The sequence below is a fragment of the Pleurodeles waltl genome, chromosome 5 (assembly GCF_031143425.1).
Source record: "Pleurodeles waltl isolate 20211129_DDA chromosome 5, aPleWal1.hap1.20221129, whole genome shotgun sequence".
In the NCBI taxonomy this organism is placed as follows: Eukaryota; Metazoa; Chordata; class Amphibia; order Caudata; family Salamandridae; genus Pleurodeles; species Pleurodeles waltl.
Window position 1 is genome coordinate 290,840,547 of NC_090444.1, and position 22,905 is coordinate 290,863,451.

Consider the following 22,905-nt stretch of genomic DNA (forward strand, 5'->3'; position numbering starts at 1 on the left):
ACTACCTGGCTCATCAGAGACCACTGGTCAGTCGGCCACCTCGGCCCACTCCGAGTCCACCAATCAATCAATCAAATAATTTCTTAAGCGCACTACTCACCCGTTTGCGTTTCAAGGCGCTGTGGGGGGGGGGTTGCCGGTTATTACTCAAAAAGCCATGTTTTAAGGTGTTTTCTGAAGGTTAGGAGGTCCTGGGTCTTGCGTATGTTGGTGGGGAGTTCTAGGTCTTGGCCAGGCCACAGAGCCTCCCCCTCAGTATCCAACACCACAGCACCCACCCAACGTCCCTACACCTCTGTCCCAAGGGCACGTCAATCAGCAATGTGCCCACCTGTACAGGGACCCCAGTCCACACCTCACAGCCAAGACAATCAGGGTCCTACGGTCAGTGGCAGTGGGCACACCATTCAGGGAACTCAGGCACAGGGGGACAGGGACACACGGAGGACAGCTGTGCGCCAGGGGAAGGTAAGGCCCAGGGAACCGACTCTCCAGGAGGCACTCACTAATGTCCTGGTGGCTTACCAACAATCCCAGGACAAGATGGACCAGATTCTTAACAACATGCAGGAGAACAAGCGGCCCTTAACACCACCATGGTCTCCATAGCAGGGGTGCTGGCTGATATGGCCAACATCATGAAGGAATGGACAGCACACCAGCAGGCGCCTTCCACTAGCCAGTCAACTGAACATCCCAACACATCTGCTGCATCGAGTGGACAGGTGGCCTTGCCACAGGACCTACAGGCCACCAGCACCCCTCCCACTGCAGAAAGTGAACCATCCCACAAACGTTCCCTGTGACCCAGATAGAAGCCAGAGACACTAGTCAAGACCAAGACCACCGGCAGGAAATGAGACCCTCCTGAATGTCCCCCTTGTGTGCCACCCTGTCACCTTGTCCACTATGAACTGCCTTTGCCTCCCTTCCCATGGCCACTCGGACACTAGACCTGTGCAACAAACAGACTAGACCAATACCCTGGACTTACCTCTACCATCACTCCATTCCATTGCACTTTTCCGTCTTTAAATTCCACTACAATAAACACCCTTAAACACAACTTGAGTGACAGTGTTTTATGTGATAAAAATGTGCAAATGGGGAAACAGTCACATGTTGTGCAAATGACCTGAACACTGTGATAGCATACAAATAATGGCTAGTAGCTGTCTGTAGTCATCACATCAGTACACAGTTGTTATAACACCAACATCTGCAAAATGAGAAGGCATAGGCGACAGTCAGTCAAGGTGCAAAGGAAGTGAATGGCATCCTGCTACAGCCACACAGAAAATATACATAATCAGAAAAATGGAAGTTCCACTGTCTCACCTGTGTGTCATTGGAAGTATTGACGTATAACTGATGTTCTGTTGTCCACATCTTTATCCTCTGCTTCCTTATCCTCACTGTCTTCAGGGTCCATTGCTGCCACAGGGGCATTTCCAATCTCCTCCTCCTGCAGATAAGTCACATGTTGTGTGAGGGCCAGGTTATGCAACATGCAGCACACTACTACTATCTGGCATACCTTCTCAGGGGAGTAGCACAGGGATCCACCTGTCAGATGGAGGCATATGAGCCTGGCTTTCAGGAGGCCAAAGGTATGTTCTATGATCCACCTGGTTTGCCCATGTGTATCATTATACCGATTCTCAGACCCTGTCCTGGCATTCCTCACCGGGGTCAGGAGCCACAATAGGTTTGGGTAGCCAGAGTCACCTGCAAGTATTGAGTGACAAACATTAGCCTTACACAATGGTATGGGGATAACTCCTAAAGGCATACACTGACATACATTAGGTGGGGACTCTGGCTCACCTATTAGCCACACCCTGTGCCTCTGTAGTTGTACCATCGCATTTGGGATGCTGCTATTCCTCAGGACGAAGGCGTCATGCACTGACCCAGGATACTTGGCAGTGACATGGGAGACGTACTGGTATGCTACGCACACCATTTGCATATTGAGTGAGTGGAAACTCTTCCGATTCCTGAACACCTGTTCATTGGCCCGGGGGGGGGGACAAACACTATGGGGGTTATTCTAACTTTGGAAGAGTGTTAATCCGTCCCAAAAGTGACGGTAAAGTGACGGATATACCACCAGCCGTATTACGAGTTCCATAGGATATAATGGACTCGTAATACGGCTGGTGGTAAATCCGTCACTTTTCTGTCACTTTTGGGACGGATTAACACCTCCTCCAAAGTTAGAATAACCCCCTATATGTGTTACATCAATCGCCCCAATAATATTTGGTATATGTCCCATTACATAGAATCCTGCCTTCACAGTGGCCAAATCTTCCACCTGGGGGAAAGCGATGTAGCTGCACATGTGTTTGACCAAGGCAGACAAAACCCTTGCCAGCACGATTGAGAACAATGGCTGTGACATTCCTGCTGCCAAGCCCACTGTCACTTGAAAAGAACCAGTTGCCAGGAAATGGAGCACTGATAGAACTTGAACAAGAGGGGGGATCCCAGTGAGATGGCGGATAGCTTAAATCAGATCAGACTCCAATTGTGCACACAGCTCTCTGATTGTGGCCCTGTCCAGTCTATAGGTAAGTATTATGTGCCTGTGCCTGTCCTCCAGTGTAGCCAAGTCCACAAGGGATCTGCACACGGGGTCTTGTCTCCTACTCCAATTCCCTTCGCAGTGGTAGGTATCTAAGGGACACAAGAGTGAGTAGGGTGTCACCAACTGAACAATGGAACCACCACCTCTGGGTACATAGAACATTTATGTGATGGGGCAATGTGTATGGCAATGTATGTGCAATTTACAGCAATGACGGAATTCTCAATTTTCTGAATGCTGTCCACCAACATAAAATGGCGACCGCCTGTCCTTCATGTAGGGACAGGTGGAAGTGAGGTAACTACGCCGGCGTTGGGCGTCAGGGCGGAAGGTGGTCTTGCACCGCCGTGCTATTCCTCATTGGCTAAAATGGGGCTCTATGGAGTACAGTGGCCAATGGGTATCACCGCCGCGGACGTAACCGCCATTTTCTGTCTAAAATCTCACTTGATTCCTAACTTCCCACAGGACAACACCTCCACTGTGTGTGCTGCTGTGACTTGTGTCTGGATTCTGCCATGGCCTGTGTGACTGGGGAAAGGACCCCTGCCTTCACTTCGGAGGAGTTGAATTGCTTGGTGGATGGGGTCCTACCCCTGTATGAACAGCTGTATGGGCCTCCAGACCAACAGGTGAGTACACCATGGGCACGATGCATGTGACAAGTTGGCATGGAGATGTGTGTGCTAGCAGCGGGTCATTTGGGGGGGATGTCTGGTGGTAGTGTACATGGTGGGCGCAGGGTGATGTGTGTGCCAATGGGGATGGAAATGGTATTTGTGGGCCATATGTGTGATAGGCTGGATTGTATGTTCAATGGTGTCCTCCTGTTTATATCACCTCTGCATGTCAGTGCCCATCAGAAGAAGGGATTGTGGCATGCCATCGCCAAGGGCGTGAGGACCCTGGGGGTCTACAGCAGGCGGAGCACCCTCTGTAGGAAAAGGTGGGAGGACCTAAGATGCTGGGCCTTTAAGACTGCAGAGGCTCAGCTGGGGATGGCCTCCCAACTAGGGTGGGGTGCCCGTCGGAACCTGACCCCCACTGATGTCCCGCATACTGGCGGTGGCCTACCCAGAGCTGGATGGGCACTTGGGGGTAGCACAGCAGCCACAAGGGGGTGAGTACAGTGAGCGCGACAACCATGTTTGTTGGCTGGCATGGGATCCTGGTGGTGAGTTTCAGTTAGTGGGTACCTCTTAATGCCATCTCAGACATTGCTGCGAGGTCCAGCTCAAGGTAAATGGGTGTATAGCAAAATCTTGTAATCTGGCTAGGTGGCATTCCAGGTCAGACAGGGCTTAGTGGGTCCCAGGAGGGGTGCAATTGACAGTGGTTGGCTCTCATCTTGCTGTGGTACCTAGCCAATGGAATGCCAGTGTGATGCATAGTGCTCAATCCTGATCTCTGTGTGTGATGGTAGTGTGTAAACCATCTGTGGTGTTGGTGCTGTAATTAACCCAGTGCTCCCTTTTTCTCTCCCCCACCTCATATTTTCTTCTGTCATCCTGTCCATGTGTGCATTAGCATCATCTGTCGGACGAGCAGGGGCACCAGCGACTGAGGGAGCTGCATCCCACAGGACCCAGGAGGCAGAGTCCACCGATGCTGAGGGGACCAGTGGGACAGAGTGCAAGGGGAGCACCACGGCAGAGACAGGAGGTGACAACACTGACTCTGATTCCTCCTCCGATGGTAGCTCCCTGTTGGTGGCGGACACCTCTGGAACCACCCCAGCTACAGGTACAGCGGCCATCCACTGTACCAGCACTGCCCTCCCAGTAGCCCCACAACGAGTTGCCCGTGCCTGCTCACCCAGCAGGGTGGGCATCTCCTTCGCCCCAGGCACCTCAGGCCCTGCCCCAGTGAGCTCTGCTGCCTTAGTGAGGAGGCTATTGACCTTCTGAGATCCATCTCTGTAGGGCAGTCAACCATAGTGAATGCCATCCAGGGGCTGGCATCCCAGATGCAGCAATGCAATGCATACGTGGAGGGCATCCACTGTGGGTTGGAGGCCCTACAGAGATTATTTCAGGCTCTGGCCTCCTCTCTGCTGGCAGCCAGTGTCCCTGTTTCTACCGTCCCCCCTCCAACTACCACTTCCCAGTCCCAATCAACAGCCACCACCACCATCACCACATCAAGCAACACACACACCTCACTTGCAGACACCTCCACAACATCCATCCACATGTCCCCTTTGTCCTCTCCCACCCTGTCTGCCCCCCTCCTAAGAGACACAAACACGCACGCACACAGACTCCCAACAGCCTTCCACCTCACACATGCACATTGCCCATGCACCTGCACCCAAGTCCAGCAGACGTACACCTCCAACAACCATTCCCTCAACCTCCACTCCAATCCCTTCTCCCACATCCCCCCAACATCCCTAAGAAGCTTTTCCTTGCCCATCTTAACCTCTTCCTTCCCCCACCACCCCACCGTCCTGCCCGTAGGAGCAGGGTCCCAACGACCCAGCATAGTACCTCAGCCAAACAGTCTGCCACTGCTCCCATCAAATCTTCAGCTACTGCCACAAAGGGGCAAGAGAGTTTGATGGCTGCCACTCCTACTGTGAGCACACCTGCACCTCAGAAAGGGAGGACTAGGGTGGTGAAAACCAAGGGACATGAGACGGGGACAGTGGAGGCACCTCCAAGTCATGGAGGCAAGAAAGGGAAGGATCACATTCCACCACACAAGAAAGGGAAGGACCCCACTCCACCACCCAAGAAAGGGAAGGATCCCACTCCACCACCAAAGAGAGGCAAGAGCCCCCCTCCACCAACAGTGGGCAAGGAGCCCCCACCTCCAGCAGAGGCAGCCAGAGTAACACCTCCACCAGCAGTGGGCAAGGAGCCCTCACCTCCAGCAGAGGCACAGCAGCTCTCACCTCCAGCAGAAGCACAGCAGCCCTGACCTCCAGCAGAGGGCATGTAGGCCACCCACCAGAGACAACTGGGCAAGGGGCCTCCTCCAGAACCAGTGGGCATGTTCCACACTTCAGAGACTGTGGCCTTACACTCCCCACCAAGGACAATTGGGCAAGGAGCCCCCTCCAGAACCAGTGGGCATGTTCCCCACTTCAGAGACTGTGGCCTTACACTCCCACCAGAGACAAATGGGCAAGGAGCCCCCTCCAGAACCAGTGGGCATGTTACCCACTTCAGCTGAGGTGCCCCCCCATCCATTGCCCTCCCCCCTGAGGTGCCAGCGCAATTCCAACATGATGCCCTGCACAGTTGAGTCCGGATAATGTCAGGAATCAAGTTGGGGCTTGGACTGTGCCCTGTGGCCATGTGGGCCTTTTGTACTTTGGACTGGCCATTGGCCCTTTCTAGACATTGACACCTGTTTGTGTTATTGCATGGACAATATGGTGGCTGTTGGCATAATATTACAGTATCAGTTAAACCTCAATGTAGTCCTTGTTTTAATTAGACGTGGGTCCTGTGACATTGGTTTTACTCTGCAGCTGGTTGTGGGTATGGTGTGTGTTGTGCGTGTGTGTTTCCCTCTCCTTTTACTCCCTCCCTCCCTTGTGTGCTAGGTGGCTGTACTCACCGTTGTTGTCTTAGTGGGCATTGGTGTTCCTGGTGAACCATGGCATAGAAGAGCATCGGGAAGACTTGAAGTTCCAGTTCCATGGGCGCGGAGATCTTCTCTGTGTCTCTGATGGTGAGTCTTTCGTTTTGTTTCCGCCACGCTTTTGATGGCATTGGTACCGCCCCGGAAATTGTGGAGGTTTGCTATGTCATAATATGGTGAGCGGTACCTTGTCTTCCGCCTGGCTGTTGATGGCTACCGCCGTGGTCAGTGGTGTTAATGCCCTGGCAGTTTGTGTGGTACATTGGCTGTCTGTAGGAGGGATCCCCGCCATGGTCATAATTTTGCTGTAATTTAATGTGAGCCGGTTGGCAGTATTACTGCCACTTTAACAGTCACCGCCAATGTCATAATGACCACTCATATCTGCTGATTCCATCATAGCTTTGCCTATGGCTGACGGGAACTGAGCCATTATGGTCACTGAATGTTTTGGTTACATGGATTGCCTCAAATAATTATCTTGGATTGAGGTCCTCAGTATATTTCTTGTTTTTGGAAGTCCTTTTGTACTTCTCTTCAGATTGACATATCCTTGTCGTCTGGTTTCCATTGCCAGATCAATGGTCAGAATGAACAATTAAATCAGGGTCTATAACAATACCTTCATTTTTTTGGGAATTCCACTCAGAGCGGCTGGTCTTCATTTCTAGCCCTGGCTGAATTTTCCTATAGCAATTCCATTGATAGTGCTACTCAACTGGCACCCCTTTTTTGTCTTCATGGCCTGTAAACAATGGGCCTGATTTCAAAGTACCATAGATTAGTGATACTTGCATCTTTAGAAAGAGGCTACAATTCTTAATCCACTGGAAAAGTTTTTCTCCCAATGAAAGATCTTAGGAAGATGCTACTTCAGTTTATGCTCAAGTTTTGATATGGTATTTTTTCAGTCAGTTCCCACACAAACCTGAAGCTTTGAATGGGGGGCATACTGTAGCTTAGCCACCCACGCCAGGCCTGATTCTAGAGTCTGAGTTCATCTTGGGCGCAGGCTGCTCTCTAGAGGATGAGAAAAGGAGATGCTAGTGGGCCTTCATACACCTACATTGTGGCAGCGGTCCCGCCGGTGCAATCGTCTCTTTTCTCAGTCTTCTATTTGGGGGGTGAAAGGGTATGCATCTTTTTGCATGATCATCTCCAAAGTTTTGGCATTGCCAGTGTTCTGACCTTACAAAGTATATATCTGATTGACCTTCACCCAATTGGTATAAATTTACTTGCTTATGAGTCCAGGTGTATGGTGCCAAGGGTACCCAGCACCACTCAGGTCCTGTAAATTAAAGTGTCCTACCAAAGCTACAGGACTCATTGTGCCACCCTGGATGTGACAACGTGAAAACAATTCTCCCAGCCTCACACTGGAGACTGGCACAGCTATTTTAAACTGCTATTTTGACTTTCCCATTTGAATGAATGAATAAAGTCCACATCTGCCTTTTTAATATACATATGTCACCCCTACAGCAGGCCTTTTGTATCCTAATTCAGGGTGCTGTAGGTTGAAGAGTAGGACATGTCTTTTTCTATGTCCTAACAGTAAAAACGCAACATTTTTCATTTTTACTGAGGAAATGTTAGTAGCATCATCAGTGAGTACAGGGTAATACGCTTACAGCACAGATGTGCTAACTTCTGAATGGGACTACTAAAGCTGAAACTTCAAGGCATGAAAAGAATTGTTACATTAAGCCCGCTTTGATGTCCAGTCAAAATTAATGTAACTTTTTAAGAAGTGCAACTTTTAGAAATTTGCCACTCTGTTGCTCAACTCTTTCTGTGGCCACTTGCAGATGCTGGCCATGAGACAGCCTTCTGAATTCCTGGGGAGACGTGTGAACAACTCCAAAGAATACGAACAATAGAGACCTGCCACTGAAAGAGGTGTCACCTATCCCTGGCAGGAAGCCAACATGGTATGAGCACAAAAAGCAAGCTTTGAAGGTAAAGCTGCCTTTGAAGGGCAAATTGTGACCAAACATGGGAGGGGCTGCTCTTTTGTTGAGGTAAATGGGTTGGCATCAGGGACAAAAAGGGAGGACCAGTTGCCAAACTGTTTTTTCATGGGTGTGTAGCCCCCAGCTAGCTACACGCGTAGGGTGGGCTATGAATCTCTATACACTGAAAGAGGAGTTCAACTCTTTGGAATTGGCAGAATAATGCACTCTGGGATAGTTAGATGCCATGCATAGCAAGAAGTCATCAGGCGGGGAAGGTCCAGAGGCCCATTGGTTAGTAACCACTCCATTCCTAGAGGGCACTTTCTGGGCATAAATATGGCACCCAAACCTCAGATCACATCTGGACTGGAGACAGGACAGAAAAAAGATTGCCCTGCTATTTCCTGGACCTGGCAATAAAGGTTGCACCAACCACTGGAAGGCACCTGCTTATCCTTGGACTAGCAAAGACAGGTCTGTACCTGTGATCCTGGCTCATGGAAAAAGTTACTCCCAAGCCCCATTCCAAAGAGATGATCTCCAAGAGTCAGTTGGCTGACTTCCTGTTACAGCACCAGAGCAACAAACGCTGAAGAAGCCTGTTCTGGCCAGCAAGAGCCACAGCCGCCTGGTCACCACTGACCACCAATGTGCAGCCTGGATGACCAATTCCAGATTCTCAAAAGTTGCACCCAAGTCTGCTGGACCTGGGAGAGCCATCAGAATGCAGTTTGATCACCCAAGACCAACACTAGCCTCCATTAAAGGGAACCACTGGTTTTGCGGTGACTAGAGACCCATAGTTCAGTGGCAAGTGAACTTTGGCTGGATCAAAAAGAATGTCAAGGGACAGCAACCCCGGTGGTCAAAGTTACTCCAACTCGAACGTAGAGCGAGGAGTAACCCTGGAAAAACCTCCGTCAACCACACAACATTCTCAGCATCTTCAGCATCCTGTATCCCTTGGTTCAGGACCACTCCATTGAGGTCCATGACGGTTCGTACAAAGCACCTGGAAGTGGATTTGAGACTGATTTGGTGGCAAGGTAACTATCCTACTAATCCTCACTGGGTCCCCTGTCAGAATTGGTCATCTAACGGGGGGTAGAGTATTCTAACACAACTCTTTAAACGTTTTACAAAGTTTCTAAACTTTGCAGTTACCAATGCTTGTTCATGTTTTGAGTGAAAAACTGTGATTTACAAATTACTTAAAAATAAATATCTCAGGAATCGTTCAGGACATCTTGTTGGTTTTGGTGTCTAAAAATGTATAGAAGTAAAATCATTTTTTATAAATTGGTGTCAGATTTCTTTTGTGTTGTGTGACTTTCTTATTTTTATTTTTTGGTACGCCTAATTAATTTATACTTGTTCCTTTTCTTAAGCCAGACTGCTTGAAAGCACAGCTTCTAAGGGTTAAGTTAAGGTTTAAAAAACGAGCATGACTGGACCCAAGGCAGTATCATCAGTGTATTCCACTGTGAGGTCCCACAACCACAATATATAATGCACAATTTTCCTAATGAGGACGTGTATTCCAAAGTGATCTCAGCACTTCCATAGTGGTGCGCTTTCTCACCGAGTTCTTTGGTAAGGAACTCTGGGTTAGAAATTCTAACAGCTCCAAGATGGCCACCATCCAGTTATTCCTTACAAAGCATTTCCCAATCCAAGATGGCAACTTGTATTTCCTGTTTCCTTGGGCATATAAGGAGGAGGTTTTTCTTCGCTCATTGCATCACAACGCTTTGTGCTATCCTATCATAGTGTGTTTCGCTACTGTCTACACTGATTCCAGTTCTTTGAAAGTCCCTGCCTGTTCCTGAATTCCGTGTATGATCCTGCATTTCTTTTAATCTTTTAAGCCTGGTCCTCTGTTGCAGTCCTCCCTGCAGTCATCTAGAGCCCTGCCTACCACCTTTTTTTTTACCTCTGGCTTTTTCCTCCACTTGGGGATTCTTCTAGGGGCACTTTTCTGCTTGGGAACAATCTAGTGTCTGCAGCAACGTGGCCACTAGAAGAGGTCTTCCATACCTCTTGCATATCAAGACAGTGTTCTGAGACAAGCAGAACATTTTGAGTATCATGTTACCATTTTCAAAAAATTACCAGCTTCCATTGTTTCTAGCATACATTTATAAGTTGAAAATATGTTCTGGAGATATATTTTTGTCACCAGCAGACCACTCCATAACTCATTTGCAAAGTAGCCTTTAGATCCTTTCAAATTTTGAGCAAATGCTATTAATTGAATACACTCTAAATGAATCATTTGAGACTACTAATTTAAAAAAAATCTTGTATTAGTTGGGGACTGCCAAATAACCATGTGTAGACGCTTTTGACTACTATTAGTTGTGCTGGAGCCTTTTCATCCTTCACAGGAATCAATGCTCGACGAGGTCAATGGATATTTGGACCCTACATAGGTTATGGTAGAACCAAACAACAAACTTCCAATATAAAAGTACAATACACAGTATGACCAATGTGGCCATACAAGGAAAACTCCAGTTAGGAATAAAGTTAAGGGATTTATTACAAACTTAAGCTCAAAGCCATGTAGACAAATCGCAAGACAAAATTATAAATAATGATACAGTATCACCAAAGGCTGACCAAGGTGAGGAAATACGTTCAGGCAAATTAACAATAAAAGAACTAACCATTTAATAAAGACAATGCAACATATCAGTAAGATAACTTGATTAATGGAAAACCAGAGTAGCTCAGTTGTAGGTTTAAGATCTGTTTCTATTAGAATCAATAAACAGCAAGAATACAACAGTAGCCCACCTACATCCATTGGTCGGTGGGAGTCATCAGCTTAATTACCAAGGGCTATAATAAAATACAGGAGAGCTACACAATGAGAGGAGAGGGTTGGGTGATAGCAAGAGGGCTTGGGGTCAGGGGGGAATCTGGACACCAGTCTCAAAACCTTATTGGCTGGAAAGTGCATGTGGGTAAGAGGCCATCAGGTAGCAGATGTGAAATGGGCTTGATCTGGGTGGGTCAGTCGAAGGATCTGCAGATAGAGCGGGCACGATAATTCTCAGAACTCGTCCTAGAGATAGCGGATACAAGGTCCACAGGTCCTGTCAAATAGTGATAAGGAGTGAGTCGACACAGCAGTCAGCTTTTCCATTCCCAGTAACTCCCACAGCTTATGCAGCCAGTCCAGTTGCGTGGGGATTTCATCCATACCTCATTTAGAAAGGAGAACCTGCTTAGCAGCTCCCAGTGCTAAGGTGATCGACTACCCCCTAGGAAATTTCCGAGGGTACATCAAGGGATTAGGGAGACCAAGTAGAATGTAGCTGGGGAATCTAGAAATATCCGTATCAAACATGTTGTTTGCCGCAGGCTGGACCTCTTCCCACAATGAGTCAAGTTTAGGGCATTGCCAAAGTAGGTGTGCAAGTGTGCCTGTCTGCCTGCAATGGCACCAGCAAGCATAGTCTTTACTCATGTTCCATTGGGCAACCCTAGCTGGCGTGAAGTACAATAATGGGAGATCTTCAAAAACATCTCTACTTGAGGCATGGGTGCTGTGAAGGATATCGCTCCACTCTTTATCTCTAAATGCTTGCTCACATTTCCCTTTACATCTACGCGGTCTGGGTGATTTCCATGGTTTCTGGGGGGTGATGAGGAAAGTGTAAATATTGTAAAAGAGACGCTTGTCAGAAGAGCGAGTTAGGAGCCATTTCTCAAAGGAAGTGAGGGGCCTGTTGGCATGAGGACAAAGCCAAGGATGCATCAGCCAGTGGGTGATAGGGATGTATTGCCAACGGGCTGTAGAGGGGATCCAAAAGGCTGACTGAATCCGTGGGAAATCCATAAGGCCATTCTCGTCAAACAGGTCACCTATCCGCTTGTAGCTGGCCTCCATCCATGCACTGAATGCAGAGCCACCCTACGCCAGGGAGAAATCAGGACTTTATATTACTAGTGTCTTTGGGGACACAGGAGTTGAGAGACCTTGCCAAAGCTGTACCCTGTCCCACACTCCCACTGTGGCATGCACCACTGGGAGGATATACACTCGCACAGACCAATGTCATTTTGGCAGTCATGGCAACTTCCAAATCGGGATACTCACCACAGATTGATCAATAAAGCATCAATATTTTTCGGTGCTGGATTGAAACCACTCTACAATGTAGTGCAGCTGTGCTACCTGTTTATAACATTGTAAATTAGGGGCACCAAGGCCTCCCTCTGCCTGTGAAAGAAATGCTTGTGACTTAGCCATCTGTGCTGGTTTGCCCTTCCAAATAAATTCAAAGATAAGAGATTGCAACTTATCAAGTACCAGGGTGCGGGCTGAAGAGCCGTCTGAATTAAATACAGAATTCTCAATAAGAGTGTCATCTTGATCTCTGCCAGGTGGCCCAGCCAGGAGGGGCCATGACTCCCCCATCTGGAGAAATCTGTCCACATAATCACCAAAAGGCTTTCATAGTTACGAGCCACTGTACAGAAAGGTGTAGGATGTATTTGAAGGCCTAAATAGGTGATCCCTTACGTGACCCATGTAAATGAGAAGTCGGATGCAAGTTGTGTCTGGATAGTCTCCGAAAGGATCAGGTTGAGTATGGAGGACTTCTGAAGTTTAGTCTTGAAGCCAGAGGCTCTTCCAAAGGCCTTCAGTTCCCCCATCACCGCCCAGAGAGACGTATGAGGGTCAGTGTCAGAAGGACATAATCTGTGCGTATCATAATTTTTTGTTCCCAGCCCCCCATACAGATGCCTGCAATTTGTGGATGATTGCTTATCTGTTCTGAAAATGGCTCCATATAAAGGGCAAACATTAAAGGTAGCAGGGGGCAACCCTATCGGGTTCCTTGAGTGATGGGAAAGGGCCTAGATAAGATCTCGTTGACCTGTACCCTGGTTTTGAGGGATGCATAACAACACTGAACCCACTGACAAAACCACTTTCCCAGGCGTAAGCGCATTAAGACAGTGCAGAGATATGGCAAATGGACCAGACTGAATGCCTTCTCTGCGTCAATGGACAGGAGAAGAGCTGGGATGCGAGAGCGCTGTGTTTTGTCCAGGAGGTGAAAAACTAGTTTCATGTTATCACTACATCCCCTCTCTGAGATGAATCCAGTTCAGTTAGGCTCCGCCTTGCCCTACATATAGGGAGATAATCTATGTGCCAGGATACATGTGAAACTTTTGACATTGACATTCAGTAAAGAAATTAGACGATATGAGGTGCATTGCTTAGGGTCTTTACCAGTTTCAGGGATCCCCATAATGCTAGCAAGTTGTATTGAGGTCATCAGTGCACCGCTGGTGCTAAACGCATTGTGCAGTTGGGCCACTACAGGGGCCATTATTGAGTCAAAAGCTTTATAGAAGTTGGCACTGTATTCATCCTGCCCAGGGGCTTTAATCAGTTGCAAACGTTGTAAGGCTATAAGGGCCTCATTAGGGGTAATATCCCTGACTAGGGAGGGGACAGCAGTCTGTGGTATGTCAATTAATGGAACCACAGAAAGATAGGTATTAATAATGTCAGCTGTAAGATCCTCAGCTGAATGGAGGGCAGTGAAGAATCGTTCAAACTCACTGGCAAACCACTTATCCTGGCACAGTGAGATGCAATCAAAGCCCATTAGTTCATTCACCCTGAGGTCCACCAACTGAGTACGCAGGCGGTAGGCCAGCAGACGGCCCACCTTGTTCACCCCTGCATAGTATCTTTGTTTAATCTGAAGGAGTGCATATTCCGCCCTATTCTTATCCAGTGTGTTCAATTGTTTCTGGGCTGCGGTTAACTGACAGAGAGTTGCTAGTGAGCCACAGTGTTTGTGGGAGTCCTCTAGCTCGTGCAGCTTGGTTTCTAGTTTGGTGCACAAGCCGCATATGTCTCTGTTAAAATGGGGGACAATGGCAGCCGGTGTGTCATTTACTACTAGGAAGGTGGGGACAGTGGGGGAGATTCCAGTGATTATGGAGTCGTAGGTGAGGAGCCTTGTGTTCAGGTGCCAAGTCCGCCATGGCAGTAGGACAGTAGAGGGGGAACGTAATGAAGGATAACCAGGAAGTGATCAGACAGGGCCGCCGCACCAATCTCCACCCCGTTGGTCCCTTTGTGTTTTGAGAGGAGGTAAGAACAAGGTTAATGAGGGCGTACGTCTGGTGTGCTGCTGAAAAGAAAGTAGAGATCAAGTCTGTCAGTTGGGTGTATTGCCACACATTCGTCAGGCCAGCGTCTGTTAGCCACTGGTGAAAGGCAGGAGTAAGAGCACTGTTAGAAGTGGGGTCTTTGGTTGGCAGTCAGGGTACCCCCTGTCCAAGCAAGGACCCTCACTCTAGTCAGGGTAAAAGAGAATCACCCTCAGCTAACCTCTACTTACCCCTTTGGTAGCTTGGCACGAGCAGTAGGCTCAACTTCAGAGTGCTAGGTGTAAAGTATTTGTACCAACAGACACAGTAACTTAATGAAAACACTACAAAATGACACAACACAGGTTTAGAAAAATAGAACATATTTATCTAAACAAAACAAGACCAAAATGACAAAAATCCACAATACACAAATCAAGTTATCGTTTAAAAAGTAAAAAGAGTCTTCATGTAGTTTGAAACACACACTAACACTGTTAGTGTGAAAATGTACCTTGGGTCCATCAAAAATAACCCAGCACAGGAGAGTGTGCATCAAAAAGGGCTTGCAATGCATCAATTTCACTCAAGAGCGAGACCTTGCGTTGTTTCTCCTTTCGTCGGGTCGGGCGCGCTGTTTCTTCTCTCCGCAGGACAGCGATGCGTCGATCCGGTCAGCACTCTTGGGTCCGGGCAGGCCTTGTGTTGTTTTTGCACGCCCAGCGGTGCTTGCATCGGAAATCCAGCCGCACGATGATCCGGAAACCACGCAGCCCGGGTTGTGATCTCACCAGCCTCCGTCCGCGATGCTGCGTGTCGTTTCTCCAACTCCGTGCATCGATTCTTTCGTCATATTGCAGGCGAGCGCCGATTTTCAGCCGCGAAGCAGATCGGAGTGGCGTCGATCTTTTCCTCACACAGCATTCTGTGCACGGATTTCTCCCTCTTAGGCTGCCAGCTTCTCCTTTCAGGGTCCCAGGAACTAGATGGACACCACAGGGCAGAGTAGGAGTCTCTCCAAAGGCTGCAGGTGCTGGCAGAGAGACGTTTTTGCTGTCCTTTAGACTTCAAACAACAGGAGGCAAGCTCTAAAACAAGCCCTTGGATATTTTCACAAGATAGAAGGCACACTAAGTCCAGTCTTTGTCCTCTTACTCTGGCAGAAGCAGCAACTGCAGGATAGCTCCACAAAGCACAGTCGCAGGCAGGGCAGCTCTTCAGCTCTTCTCCAGGCCGAGGTTCCTCTTGGTTTCCAGAAGTGTTCTGAAGTCTGTGGTTTTGGGTGCCCTTCTTATACCCAATTTCTCCTTTGAAGTAGGCCTACTTCAAAGCAAAGTCTTTCTTGAATGTGAAATCCTGCCTTGCTCAGGCAAGGCCCCAGACGCTCACCAGGGGGTTGGAGACTGAATTGTGTGAAGGGCAGGCACAGCCCTTTCAGGTGTGAGTGACCAGTCCTCCCCTCCCTCCTAGCACAGATGGCTCATCAGGATATGCAGGCTACACCCCAGCTCCCTTTGTGTCAAACTGATCCAGACAGGGAATCCACAAACAGGCAGAGTCACAGAAATGGTATAAGCAAGAAAATGCTCACTTTTACTTCAAACGCACAATCTTAAAATCAACTTTACTAAAAAGATGTCTTTTTAAATTGTGAGCTCACTGTCAGGACATATAAAACACATTAATATATGTCCTACCTTAACCATACACTGCACCCTGCCCTGGGGGCTACCTAGGGCCTAACATAGGGGTGTCTGACATGTAAGAAAAGGGAAGGTTTAGGCCTGGTAAGTGGGTACACTTGCCAAGTCATATTTACAGTTAAAACTGCACACACAGACACTGCTATGGCAGGTCTGAGACATGATTGCAGAGCTACTTAAGTGGGCGGCACAACCAGTGCTGCAGGCCCAATAGTATCATTTGATTTACAGGCCCTGGGCACCTCTTCTGCACTGTACTAGGGACTTACTAGTAAATCAAATATGCCAATCATGGATAAACCACTTACATACACATTTTGTAAAGGAGCACTTGCACTTTAGCACTGGTTAGCAGTGGTAAAGTGCACAGAGTAACAAAAACAGCAAAATCAGAGTCCAGCACACATCAAGAACCTGGGAAACAGAGGCAAAAAGTTAAGGGAGACCACGCCAAGGATGAAAAGTCTAACACATGTCCCCCCAGCCGAAAGTGGAGAGCAACTACCCAACCTCATGGGAGTTCTCATCACTAAGGTGGAAGAACCCAGACAGACCATCAGCATTGGCGTGTCCTGTACCAGGACGGTGTTCCACCATAAAGTCCATCCCCTGTAGGGAAATGGACCACCTCAACAGTTTTGAATTCTCACCCTTCATCTGCATTAACCATCTAAGGGGCCTGTGGTCGGTCTGAACTCGTAAGTGAGTCCCAAACAAGTAGGGTCTTAGCTTCTTCAGTGCCCATACCACAGCAAACTGCTCCAATACTATGCTCTGAGGCATCTGTTTGCACAACAAACTCCTTGGAGTAGTCAGGTGCCTTCAGCACAGGTGCTGTGCACATGGCAGCCTTCAGGGCATCAAAAGCGTTCTGGCAAGCCTCTGTCCAGATCACTTTCCTGAGTTGCTTCTTAGAAGTCAACTCAGTGAAGGGGGTAACAATGGTACCATAACCCTTGACAAACCTCGTGCAGTATCCCATAAGACCTTCAGTCTGGGTCTTGGGAGGCTCCCAAGACAGAATTGTATCAATTTGTGGCTGTAGAGGTGCAACCTGGCCACTCCCCACTAGTGTCCTAAGTACACCACAGAACCCTACCCTAATTGGCACTTGCTCACCTTAATAGTGATGCCTGCCTTCTGAGGGCCTCTAACACTCTCCAGAGGTGTTGCAGGTGTTCCTCCCATGCGGAACTAAACACAGCAATGTCATCCAGGTAGGTGGCACTGAACTCGTCCAGCCTAGCCAACACCTGGTTGACCAATCTCTGAAAGGTGGCAGGGGCATTCTTCATCCCAAATGTCCTGACTTTAAATTGAAAGTGTCCATCTGGGGTAGAGAATGCTGACCTCTCCTTGGTCCCCTCAGTTAAGGCAATCTGCCAGTACCCAGATGTTAAGTCAAGCAACTGAGGTATTTGGCAGCTCCTAACCGGTCAATGAGCTCATCAGCTCGGAGAATGGGGTGTGCGTCAGTCTTGCTGACCGCATTGAGTCCTCGGTAGTCCACACAGAACCTGAGTTCTGGAGTGGCACCACGTGCAGCAGCCTTTGGGACCAATACCACTGGGCTGGCCCAAGGACTGCTGGAGTGCTCAATAACCCCTAGGGTAAGCATTTTGGATACTTCATCCTTAATGCATGCCCTGACCCTGTCAGTCACCCTGTAAACTTTTTGTTTAAAAGGTGTACTGTCCCCAGTGTCCACATCATGTGTGCACAAGTGTGTGAATCCTGGGATCAGGAAAAACAGTGAGGCAAACTGTCCCAAAATGTGGCAACAGTCACCCTGCTGCTCCTCAGTCAGGAAGGGGGAGAGGATCACTCCCTCCACTGACCCATCTTTTGCTCCTGCAGACAGGAGGTCAGGAAGAGGCTCACTCTCCTCCTCCACCCCGTCATCTGTTGCAAGGAGCATGGACAGTTCAGTCCGCTTAAAGTGAGGTTTGAGGCAGTTGACATGCAGGACCCTTAAAGGGTTCCTTGGGGACTGCAAGTCCACCAGGTAGGTGACTTCACTCTTGCGCTCCACCACCTCAAATGGCCTAGTCCACTTATACTGGAGCTATCACCCAAACCTTTTGTCCAGGTTGAAACTCGGCCAGAGTGGCATTCTGGTCATACCAGAGTTTCATATCTTCCTGGCTTGCTTCCAGGTTCTCCTGAGCAAGACTCCTGAAGCGGGCAGTCGGGTTTCTCAAAGCCAGCATGTAGCTAAATACATCCTGGGGGGTTTTACTAGGAGCTTTATCCAAAGCTTCCGTCACCAGACTCATAGGTCCACTCACAGGGTGGCAATAAATCAGGGACTAAACCCAAGCCCTTTTGAGGCACCTCCCTGTAGGCGAACAGAAGGCATGGCAAGAGGACTTCCCACTTCCACCTCAAGGGCTCTGACAGGCCCATGATCATGCCTTTCAAGGTGCGGTTGAATCTCTCAACCAGACCGTTACTTTGGGGTGGTAAGGTGTGGTGAACTTGTAGGTCACCCGACCCACTTTCCACAGATACCTCATATACGTGGATATGAAGTTGGTACCCCTATCAGATACCACTTCCTTGGGGAACCCCATGTGGGTAAAAAACCGATCAGTGCATGACCCACCACAGGGGAAGTGACTGACCTCAGAGGAATGGCTTCTGGGTACTGGGTGGCATGGTCCACCAAGACCAGGATGAACCTGTTGTCCAAGGCTGTCTTGGGGTTGAGAGGCCCCACAATGTCAATAGCTACCCTCTCAAAGGGAGTACTAACCACAGGTAAAGGTTGGAGGGGAGCCTTACATTTTACCCCAGTCTTGCTGCTTAACTGGCAAGTTGGGCAAACCTACAGTGTGCAGCAGAATGATTGCTCATCTGCGGCCAATAGAAGTGGGAGACACGCCTCTTATAGGTCTTGTCCTGCCCCAGATGTCCTGCCAAAGGTACATCATGAGCCAACCCCAGTAGGAAGGCCGTGAAGAACTGGGGTACCACCAGCATACAAGCTGACCCAGGCTCAGGAACCTTAGTCTCACTATACAGGAGCCCATCCTCCCAATAGATCAGGTGAGTGCTGGGCTCCTCGCCAGCTGCCTGGGCTACAGCCTACTGCCGCAGTCCTTCAAGAGTAGGGCAATTTTTCTGTGTTTCACAGAATGCCTCCCTGGTGGGTCCCCCTTCCTGCTGCCACTGTGACAGCTCAGGGACCTCCCCCAGTTCAGCCACCTGTTCCTCTGTAGGTTCCGGGGCGTCACCCTCAGGCTCCACCTCCTCCCAGACTGTGGGAACTTCTGGGGCCGGTTTTCCGCGCCCCCTGCCCTTCCTCTTCTTAGCGGTCCCCTGGGCCACTGTTTCAGGCTCCAGGGGCTCATGACTACTGTTGTAATAAGGTAGTTTTGTGTATTAACTCTGTATAATAATTACTAGTAGTGTAGTATAATATTTACTGTAGTAGGTCTATTATTTGTGTTATATTATTTAATAGTTATAGTCATAATAGTAGTAATATGTATTAGTTATAACACAGGTCTAAGAATGGTTTGTTCTTCTCCCCTGTGGGAAGTGGAAACATGGAACACTCGGACTGTTGAGATGGGAGGTTGAGATAGAATGTTAGATGAAGAGAGGGCTGGAGGTAAGCGGGAAGAAGCTGAGGTGCTGAAGAAAAGGGGATGAGGAAAACTATATGAAGGCTGAACAGTGGAGATGAAAATAAAGTCTGGAGTTGAAAGATAAGTACTGCGTGTGGTGGACTTTATAATACTGGCGACGAGGAGTGCGAAAGGGGGCACCATCATCTCCACCCCTTTGATGAATGACGTTTGTTTCAGTAATAATTGTATTCATGCCTTCAGTAACTAATGAGGATCCGTTTTAGTAAGGATTTTATTCATCCCTGCAGTATCTAAAGAGCAACAGTCACGATCTAATCCTTCATTACGGGCTGACCTAGTGAAGTTAAAGTGACAAGCACAGCTGGTGGTGGGAACGGGCTTCACAGTTACCAATGTGACTCGAGAAAACTTGTGTCTGCGGTGGAATAGTGTAATGGACCGCCTGCCAGCTTATTGATCGCGCGCTCGTAAACGCCTCAGAATTCACTTTCTTTGATAACAAATACAAAGAGATTAGTTACGGCTGCATTTCAACGGCGGCATTTCAAGAAACGGTAAACACCTCAGAATTCTCTTTCTGTGGACCTCCTGCCAGTTTATTGATCGCACGCTCGCATACGCCTCAGAATTCATTTCTTTGCTAACAACCACAGCGGGATTCGTTACGGCTACATTTCAACGGCGGCATTTCAGGAAACATTCTGGCCTGTCACCTGCTCGCGCTGACAGGCACAGCATTCTCTTTCTGTGGACCGTCTGCTAGTTTATTGATCGCACGCTCGCAAACACCTCAGAATTAACGTTATTTGCCAACAACCACAGCGAGATTCGTTACGGCTGCATTTCATCGCGGCGTTTCAGGAAACATTCTGGCCTGTTACCTGCTCGCGCTGACAGGCACAGCACAGCAAACTCAGTTCATGGACGGGATTCCACAAACCTCAGTCAATATTTTATCAATGTAAAGTGAATTGATTGAAAGGGGAAACTTTCTTACCTGTTTCCAATTCAGCTGGTGGTGCTGTTGTACAAACTTCGAAGCGCATGTTGGGATTGATTTGCTGCTAATGTCTTTTCTCTAATTTTCAATTCTGATTGAGTTGTGGGTTAGACAATGTAATGGTGCCTGTTGGGATTGTCTTGTTGCCTATGCCTTTTCTCTAATTTTCATTTCCTGGGTGGGTTGATTTGTTATGAGAACTTAGTAAATCACACTTCTAACAGCAATTGTTCCATTGTAACTTATGATTTAGGTAATTAATTATATATTTATTTTTATTTATTCAAAAGGAATAATTATTATATATATATTTGCTTCCTGGATGGAATAATGGCTGCTGCAGGGATGTCCCAACCAATCCCCTTCTTAAATGAAATGGGGGAACCCAACATTCCGTGGAAGGATTGGTTTAAAATTTTTGAATCTTATCTAATAGCAATTGGGGGGGACAAATTTAATCCCATAAGGAAACAACATATTTTGCTACATAATTTAGGGACTCATGGGAGGAAAATTTATGATTCTCTTCCAGATCCTAATAATCCCGATGGTCAGGTTCAGGATGAGTATGTGACCACATGTATAAAACTTGAGAAACAATTTGGAGACCGTGTTAATGTTGTTCTTGAACGACACAAATTTTTCTCTTGATGTCAAGGCAAGCAAGAGAGTGTCACCAACTATATTGCTGCTCTTAGAGGGTTGTGTACATTGTGTGAATTCGGGGATCTCAATGACTCTCTCATCAGAGACCAATTAGTCCGGACAACAAATAATGCCAAAATTCAGGAAAAACTCCTGCAGAGACAACCGGACCTACAGGAAGCCATTGAAATTGCGAAATCTATAGAACACACTGAAATTTGCTTACAGGAAATTAGACACACACCTGTTGAGGAACACGTAAATGAAATTACGAGTGATCCCAGAGACAATAAAATCCTTAAAATCAGAGGCAAAGATAAACAACCCCAACTGTACGGAAACATTAAACCTAACTTTACATGTTACCGCTGTGGTAGTAGTAATCACCTGGCTAATTCCATTCAGTGCCAAGCCAGATCTGCAATTTGCAGGAAATGCAATAAAAGGGGCCATTTTGCAAGGGTGTGCAAGGACACATCTAAACTGGTAGACAACAAGAAATCGGAAGATGCTTCCCATTTGATCAAGAAGATTGTATTACAAGTAAATTCAGATAATAGTAACTCCACTCGATATCCAGAGTGTACCATAACCATTAATAACAGATTAACTAGAGTATATGCGGATTCGTGCTCTCCATTCACGATTATCAATTCTCGTGATTTAAGTGAGATTGAAAACGGAAGTAAAATTGAGTTATCACAAGCGGATATCTGTCCCAAAGGGTATAATAGGGATCCCATCTGCTTGAATGGAATGTTCACAGGCATCATTTCTTTTAAAGGGCGATCAACCGTAGGTAAGATATACGTGGTGGAAGATGGTTCCAGTTTGCTGGGGTGTCAACACCAAAAAGAACTGGGAATAAAACTTGATACAAACAATCCTGAACAATTGATATGTGTTGAGAACCCTGGTGGAAGTGAATTTTTTGTACGTGAGTTCCCAGAAATTTTCTCTGATAAATTAGGGCTTTTAAAAAATTTCCAGCACAAGATTAAGATCAAACCGAAAGCTAAACCAGTTGCACACAAGACTAGACCGATACCGCATCTACTAAAGAGTGCGGTCAAAGAAGAATTGAACAGGTTAGAAAATTTAGGAATAATACAACCGGTTGAGTGTTCGGAATGGTTGGCCCCATTGTGGTGGCAAAAAAAGTAACGGTAAAGATATCAGGCTGTGTGTAGACTTGAGGGATTTGAATAGGAACATATGGGTCGAGAGATACCCCCTTCCTAGAATCCATGAGATCCTTAGTACTATGGGAAAAGCGGCATACTTTTCAGTACTGGATCTTTCAAATGCATATCATCAAGTTGAATTGCATCCCAATTCTAAATGGCTCACAGCTTTTACCACCCCATTTGGCTCTTTCATGTTCAATAGAATGCCCTTTGGGCTCGCATCAGCAGCAGCTGTCTTTCAGAAAGTTATGCAAAACATCCTGGGCGACTTACCTAATACCTTATGTTTCCAGGACAACGTGCTGGTTTATGGTGTCACGGAAGAAGAGCACAATGATAAGTTAAGAGTTGTCCTTCAAAAGTTAAAGACAGCGGGGCTCACATTAAAAAGTGAAAAATGTCAGTTGGGGGTGAGTTCAGTAGAGTACTTAGGACACATTGGTGGTCATTCTGACCTCGGCGGTAAAAGGCGCTTACCGCCGGTCAGAAGACCGCCATAACAC